Source organism: Seriola aureovittata, chromosome 24 (assembly GCF_021018895.1).
Source record: "Seriola aureovittata isolate HTS-2021-v1 ecotype China chromosome 24, ASM2101889v1, whole genome shotgun sequence".
NCBI lineage: Eukaryota > Metazoa > Chordata > Actinopteri > Carangiformes > Carangidae > Seriola > Seriola aureovittata.
In genome coordinates this window covers 8,823,331-8,831,891 of record NC_079387.1, presented here as the reverse complement: position 1 = coordinate 8,831,891, position 8,561 = coordinate 8,823,331, and positions in this window count along the sequence as shown.

Here is an 8,561-nt window from a genome sequence, read left to right as displayed (position 1 = left end):
AGTTGATCAGGTTATCGATTGTCGGGAAACCGCTCCTCTTCGGTGGCCGTGTGATTATTGGCAGGAAGTTGGAAGGTGCTGTCGTCCACGCAGATCCAGATATTCTCAAACACGCTCAATGGCAGTGAGTGCAACAGCTGGGACTTTTTTAAAAAGCCTTCCTGGATTTGTTTACATCACGCTGCAACGAGGTGATGGAGGCAGATGAACGACACGACAACGGGCATCAGCATCTCTTCGGTATGTCTGTATATACATATATATATATGTGTGAGTGTGTGTGTGTGTGTGTGTGTGTGAGTGTATCTTTTGTGTGGGTAGATCTTTTATTTCAACTCATGAAAAATGGGAGTTAAAAACAAAAGTGTTGTATTAATGTTGTTCAGTGTATTTGAACGTGCTCAGACTCTGCGCCTTGTTTTAAAGACATTAAAGGGGAAAGAAAAGCTGTTTTTAATTCCTGCACAGTGTCAGCTCCGACTGCAACAGAGATACGTCCTTAAAGTGAGACAAACTATTTCTCTGTGTGTTCTGGGCTCATCTCTGTTTTAGTTCAACTTAATCTGATAAACTGTGGTTGATGAGTTGAGCTCTTGTAGTTTTGTTTGGGAGTTGAAACTCAGAGCTGACGGTTTGCAAGAATTAAACCTTTTTCTTTTGCGTGGTTTTATTTCCCTCCTCCATCTGTCCGACACTTAGTTTGACTTTTTAAGTTCATCTATATATTTTTAAAAAAAATACTGTGAAAGATTCCACTTTCCAGCAATCCCAGTGTTTCGGTGGTCAGGTTATCGATAAGGTTTGCGATCTTCTGCAGAGCTGATCGATTAGGAAATACTCGTGAATCCACTGCCGTCCACATTGAGACCAAACTGCTCAGCGGTTTACACTAAGACTGGGACGACTGTTGACTCAACACATCCAGTTTCTGAGCCATGACGTTGTTAAACCTTTATTATTATTATTATTATTATTATTATTATTATTATTATTTGTAATAACCGGTCGCACCACAGACAGATGTTGATATCTTTTCAATATTATGTCAAGAGTCAACATGTGTCCTCGTTTATCTGGAGCTTCTGTTTGTTTTGGGATTTCTTTTTTAAATGGCTACTCCTAATTCTCCCAGTAAATTAACTGTGTTGACATGTGGCAGTAAAGCTGATTAGTGTTAATGATTAACTGATTAATTAATGACATAGAGGTTTTGATTTTTAGTTGTGATGTTGGTAGACCCCTCCACTTGTCTTACTTTGTGGTACGTCAACATTTTAGATAAATTAATAGATTAAAATTATAAAATAGAAATGATGATTTTCTAAACTCTAAGTTTTTTTAGGAAAATAAAATTAGCACCTTTGGTCCTCCATGTTCCTCTTTTTCCCTTGAAATATAGATTTGAACAGCAGGAAGCTGTTATTGACTGAAGTTCACGATCAATATGGATTAATACCTGAGAGTCACTTACTTTGTACTTTGTTCATTTTTAACTCCAAGGCCTTAATCTCACTGATCAGTGTTTGGCGACTGTGGAACATGAATGTATTGATGAGGCGGAGTTTCAGCTTCAGGACTTTGATTGTCACAGATTACAGGGAGGGGGTGGTTCTCATTTTTTCATGTGTTTTCCTGTAACTGAATGTACAGTGTGCTGTGAGACTAGTTTATATGATCAACAAATATGTGACAGTGCTGTTTTTGGATTTGAATTTGAATACAAAAGTGGTATTTATAGGTTGTGAGACCCAGATGTGAACGGAGTCACATCTGTGTCAAGAATCTGAGGAAAATGTTGTTTTGTTTTTGTTTTGATTTTTGGAAACTGATGATGATGTTTATTATTGATTAATCAATAACGTGTTCTTGTGCTCATAATGCTTGGAGTTGAGGCACAGATGTAACTCCGTCAGCTCAGTTTTGTATGACTTTAATATACAGACAAGTTGGACATGTGTAAACAAACACACACTGACAAACTGTGGGACTTGAGCTGCTCTCTGACCCGTGCTGACTGTACTTCTGTGCCCGTGTAAATACTGGATCTATATTGCTGTGATGTAAAACAAAGTGTAAAACCAGAGACAGAGTCTTTTTGTCACAGAAAAAAGGTTTATTTAAAAATAAAGTTATATCCCTCTTACTCATCAAGGACTGTGAAAACAAAATGAAAAAACAAAAACAATAATAATAATGTCAATGTTATTCACTTCTCACTGCTTGGACCACAATCGTCAACAAAACCACTCTGCTGTTTCAGACACTGACAGCTTGAGAAAACAAAAACTGTTGCATGTTTGACTGTAAGGAACAGGTTGTTTTTTTTTTTCTTTTCTTTTTCAATGGAGACATTCGATGCTGAGGTCAACAAAGACGAGTAGATGCTTTGTATAAGCCTGACTGACAGAGAGGAAATAAGGCTTTTAGCTGCAACACAACAGGTTTAACTGATCTGATACGTCACTGGTCTTTTTAAATGAAGCTGTGTCTCACTTTTTACTAAAACATAAATATTTGAAGTGAAGAATCGCTGTTGACTGTGACTCTGACACCGAATCCTTTCTTTAAATGAAAAGACAACACCAGCGTCGCTTCTGTCTTCCTGTTTCAGCACTTTGCGCGAATCTGAAACCGAAAGCGAGAGAACACGCTGCCGTGTGTAATCAGTTCAAGGCAAAACAATCAGAAAACTTATTTAATGTGTTGCATTAATCTGATTACACCAAAACATGAGTTTGTACAGTTTAAAACACAGGACGCCAATGTTTGTGTTTACATGGATGTTTCGGAAATCCTGTTATTGCTGGAAATGGGGAATTAAGTTCCTATAAAACATATAAATCCACTGATAGGGATTTTAAAAATGCATGGAAAACATTAAAACTGATATTATCCTTTTCTTATAATTCACTAATAGTTAGATGGTTAACAGTGAAAGGCCAATCGGTTCTTCATAAATTAGGTTTGGACAGATTCTATTTGCTCATTTAACAAGTATATAAAATGTGCATTAAATTACAGTAAGAAAAAATAAAGTTAAAACAATTTGAATTCATCTGAACAATAAGATTCTTCTTCTGCAGTTAAAATACGCAGCAACGATTTATAAAATCTATGTTGGAAACCAAATGATAAATGTTTTTAAATCACTTATTAATAAAAAAAAACAAAAAAACAATTATTTTAAACTCTTATTTCCCCTCTAATGTTTCTACATGTGACGTTTCTTCACATCACTTCTGGAAGATGAACAGAAGCAGACGAAGCCCTCCTCGCTCAGTCATACACTTTTAGATAAGCACGCTTTTTTTTTGTTTGTTTTTGTTTTTTTTTAATTACTCTCCATAAATAAAAATCTATAAAAAGGAAAAAAAAAAAAAGAGACACCCTCCTATAAATAAAAAAACAGATTTCCAGCAAAACAGAGATAAAGATCTGTATACAAAATAAATAAAAAAGAAACCCATATGAACAATATACAGTGTTACTAATATCTTGTTAAACCTCTGCAAATAGATAAACGTAGTGCATTTTTTTCCATTCACCACAAAGAACTATAAATTTTAAACTTTTCTCTTAATGTTTTTTTTATTTTTCTTCGCAAATCTGCAGGCAAATTAAAATCCTAACGATTATCCAAAGGAAAACGAGGAGATGCGAGGTTGTGCGTTTTGCAGGGAACGCGTTGTTGGCATTTTTCTTTTTTTTTCCGTTGCTTACAGTTTCGCTTGAGAGACATGCAGATGCATTGTGGGGACACAGCATTAAACAGGCAGGGAACATCTAATGAAAGATCTAATCTAATGAAACACACAGCTACGTTGCATTGTGGGAAATGTAGGATCCAGTTTGCTGCCAAACAGCAAATGAAATTCACATTGGCTTTTACAAGATGTCCATGTTTTTATTTTTTATTAGCTTTTACATAGCTGATGAGTCTCCAAATTTAAAATTGCATAAGTTAAATATACTTTGAATAAACAAAGACGTTTTCAGGGCCGTCCCTTTTGGTTTTCAGACTAAATTGAAATAAATGAAAACTGGTATTCTTTGTGAAATGGTAATGTGTTGGTTTTAAGTAAGTTTTTTGATAATGCGTTCAAAAAATACAGTGTGCTCCAATGCACTAAATAATTGATATTTTGAAGCTGCTTTCTCTCCATCCAACAATAGCAATAATATAATGACTCTTCAAGTTGTATTCTCCTTTAAGAATCACTGCTGTCTTTTCTTGGCATTCCCTTTCTACCATCTCTGTCCAAAGTCCTGGGGTTCTTTGTGATAAGGCCGGCACTGCTGGCATTACAGTCACTCTGCTACACACCTTGACACTCTGCACACTCCCAGGACGACCTCTGTTTGACTTCTTCGCCCGGCATGGATCCCTGTGAGGAGAATCTGTACGAGACCCCAGAGGTCACCTACGAGAACCAGTCGTCTGGTATATATGACATAACCTGCGAGGTGCCGTACGAGGCGTCACACGAGGAGCCCTCAGACCTCATAGCAGAGTATGAGAACACCACACGAGCCATAGGAACAATACCAGATCCCCCTTCTCTCCCGCCACCTCGCCATCCCACCGAGGAGAGGCGAGGCAGTTCATCCTCTTCCTCATCCTCCTCATCTTCCTCACATGATGAAGATGAAGGCAAAGGGGAGACGGAAGCCTGGACCAAGCTGGAGGAAGAGAAAGAAGAAGACGTGCAAGAAGAAGAAGAGGAGAAGATAGAAGTGGAGGAGAGCAGCAAAGAGCTTAACTGGGAGATTAGGTCTCCAGAAGACGAGCTGGAGGAGAGGAACTCATCACGAAGGTCCTCATCATCATCCTCATCATCTTCATCAGCCTCTGAGAAGGAGGAAGCTGAGGAGAAGCCAGAGAATGAAAATGACGAACTGAAGGTCACACTCTATGTTAAGGTAGGACAAGAAATGAAAATGTATTATATTAGGTGATTCTGAATTTATTGCACTTTAATGTGTTTGACATTTTATCGTAAATGTATGCAAATATATTGCACACACACACACACACACACAGACACAGTTTGCATGCTTGTGCTAACAAAGCATTTGTGATCTTACTTGTAGGCCCCATAAATCTCATATCAGTTGCTTATAAGGAAATGTGCAAGGTCAGTGTGTATTTCTTAATGTGTGTGTGCATGTGAAATTTGATTGGGTTACATCCAGAGTTGGACTTTATTCCCTATTGTTTCGGCCCTTTATACACCTCCTCACCATGCTGTCGACACACACACACACGTTTAGTCTTTCCTCTGTGTGTGTGTGGGTGTGTGTGAGAGAGAGAGAGAGCACGAGTGTGAATGCAGGAGGGGGTTACCCTGGTTCTAAATATAAGTTAAGTTGAACTGACAAGAATGTTATGACTCAGTGCTGGGATAGTTGGGGATGGTTCCTGTTGCATGGCCATGTGAATTCATGTGTGTGTGTGGATTACGCTATGTGTATCGGCTGGTGGACACTAAGGATATCTATCTATCTATCTATCTATCTAGTAATAACAGCTAAACATTGTACTTTCACACACCTGAAATTATTACATAATCTGCACCCCCCCCCCCCCCCACTAAAGTACAAGGATCATAAATATGACACTTTGAAACTACAACCACATAAATGATAGCAATATAACCCCAAGGTGATTGCAAGAGTGACTGATGTTCATGGTGACTTTTTCACGTTTTCTTGAAGTGTTAGCATTGTGTTAGCGTAGCTTTAATTACCTAGCAGTTTACTTAGTCTGTGTAAAGGCAAGTCTAGCTAATTCAACATCATTCAATGTCAACAAAAGGTTAATTTATCTCATTACACTCTTTGCCATACACAGTATAACTACGGAGATAGCAATACAATCAATTAAAACTGTAGCTATAAGTAGTAACGGCTAGTAGCCATGATGCAATAGTTAGCTAGCTAACAATTAGCTTAGCACCTTTTGAAAGGGCTACGCTAATTTACAGCTCTGTCGCTGTTCAATAAAGCACTTACTAATGTGTTTGATTGATTGATGATTGGCTGCAGTAGGTTGTGTTTCGTCTTGTGAGAAAAGTAGAAAAGTTGACATGCACTGGCTCTAACTGAGACTATGAAGCGGTCAACGTCAGCGTGGGTCTCCGGTTAATTCCCGTGCGTCACGAGCGTCCGTTCACCCAGGGGTGTCATACCTTCATTCAAATAGATATGGATAATAAAACTCTGATCATATGAGATCATGTTTTCACTCAGTTTGAAAATTTAATGAATATAATTCTAAAAAAAAAAAAAAAAAAAAAAAAAAAAAAGCACTGCCGTGGTTCGTTAGGCGTGTGCGTGGCGTGTGTGTGTGTGGCGCGCGTGCGTTCTTATGACGTACATACGCGTGTGTGTGTGACGTCATGCACACATCAAAGGCATGTGAGGTAGCATGCATTGATAATGACACGTTTTTAGCTTTTATTTCCACTCCACACAAGTGACTTGAAGGACGCAACGCTGAAGAACACAGTTAACACGTAGAACACACAGAACACACAGAACACACAGAACACACAGAACACACAGAACAATTTACAGAAGTTTTCAACAACAAGCTGAAAGCGATTATAAGTTCTAGTGAAAGAAGTTCACTATTGTCTGTCATGGAGGAATTCATGAACCAGATGGACAGCCCCACCAACATCCCGCCAGAGGCTGTTTTGCCCATTGTGAATAAATATTTTGAGAGATTCTCTGCAGTACAGTGGAACCTGTTAGCTGCAGGGATTCAGGACTCGGACACAACAGCCACGCTGGCTGATTTGTGTGCAGAAGTGGTGCAGACACTCTCTATTATTGTCCTCAGAGTTGTCAAACCAATTATCGTGGAGAGCTTCCATGAGAAGACTCCTCAGGCCGATTTGAGCAAATCTCTGGAGAACCTCGACACAAATGTGGGAGACTCCCTCTCTGAAAGCTTCGCTCTGGCACTTGCTCTTGATGTCCAAAAGGACACACATGAGAGCGCTGTGCAGCTGACAGCACTGATCGAGAAGGAGGTTTCACACAAGGTGAGCTCCATTGCCTCTGAGGCCATCAACACCTCTGAGTGGCCGTCACAGCCGGCTGTTTTTGTCAGTGGCTCCATGTCCAACATCAAGTCTCTGCATCACATGGTGTCTCAAGCTACCAGATGTTTGAGAAAATATTTGGATAAGCTGAAATTCCAGTGCCTGGGAGATTGTTGGCATCCACAAATCATCGAGTCTGCCCCAAACCAAATCTATGAGACAGCGCCCGGGTTCTTTGAAATAGAGGAACCAGAGCGATGTGAATCGTCTCAGAGCGTAAAATCCAAGATTTCCACCCACTCATCCACTAAAGCTGTGACTGACATTCTCATCAAATGGTCCAGCGAGACACCAGACATGGCAGAAGAGACAGATTCTCCCCAAACTGACATCTCCCTGAAAGCTGAGGATGCAGCGTATGATATTTTGAAAATCATAAGAGAAGACCTGCATTATGATAACTTTGAACACATTGAGGCGTGCAGCGAGGAAAGCAGCTTACAGACGCCTCATTTTGATATGAGGTTAGTTTTGGGCAAGGTGAGAGAGTTTTTTGCCTCACATGACACACGTGCAGACGACACCACGGATGCCAAAGAAATAAGTGAAAGACGCAACTTTCTCACGTTTGCCCAAAGACAATTTGAAAGAACAATGGCAGAGCTGAAGAAGAAGTTTAAGGCACAAGACTCAGAGTTTCTTGTGCGTCTCAAACAGGTTTCAAGGTCCTGTAAGGCAAAACTGTTTAAAGACGAATACCTTGCACCAGGAGCGATGGCAGAGTCTTCCAGGCAAACACCTGAAGATGCCAGATCAACCAGCAGGATGACAATATACAGCATGAACAGACAGTCTCCAGTTGATTTCGACATCATTAAAACTGATGTTGACATCTTATATGAAAAACTATGCCAGACAAAGGATGCTGGAGCACAAGCCAGCAAAATACTGGAAGACATCAAGGACAGCGGTGAAATCAGGGAGTTTTCAAAGGTCCTGATTGATAAAATTTACAATAGTCTGATGACTGACGAGACATATCAGTTTCCTGTGGTTGACACGGACAGATGTCTCTCTGACTCTGTCATCCCTGGGTTCACCAGGAGAGGGGGTGACACTCAGTTCTCTCCTGAAGTCATGTACGCCATGGCAGAGGACATGGTGGGAAAGCTCCTGCAGAACCTGCTGCTCTGCATGGACAAAGACCCAGCAGAGAAGACAAACTACAGCGAGGAGGTGTCTGGTGCTCTGACTGAAATCCAGGACGTAATCACCAACGTGCTGACCACACCAGAGGAGAGGACCATCACACCAGAGTACAAGTGTGTCACACCAGAGATCAGGACCACCACACCAGTGATCAGGATCACCACACCAGAGAAGAGCGGCATCATACTGGAGAGGAACAGCGTCACACCACAGAACAGGACCACCACGCCACAGAGCAGGACCACCACACCAGAGTCCCCTGAAGCCAGTGTCAAGCAGAGAACAACACCCTCATGTTCAAGA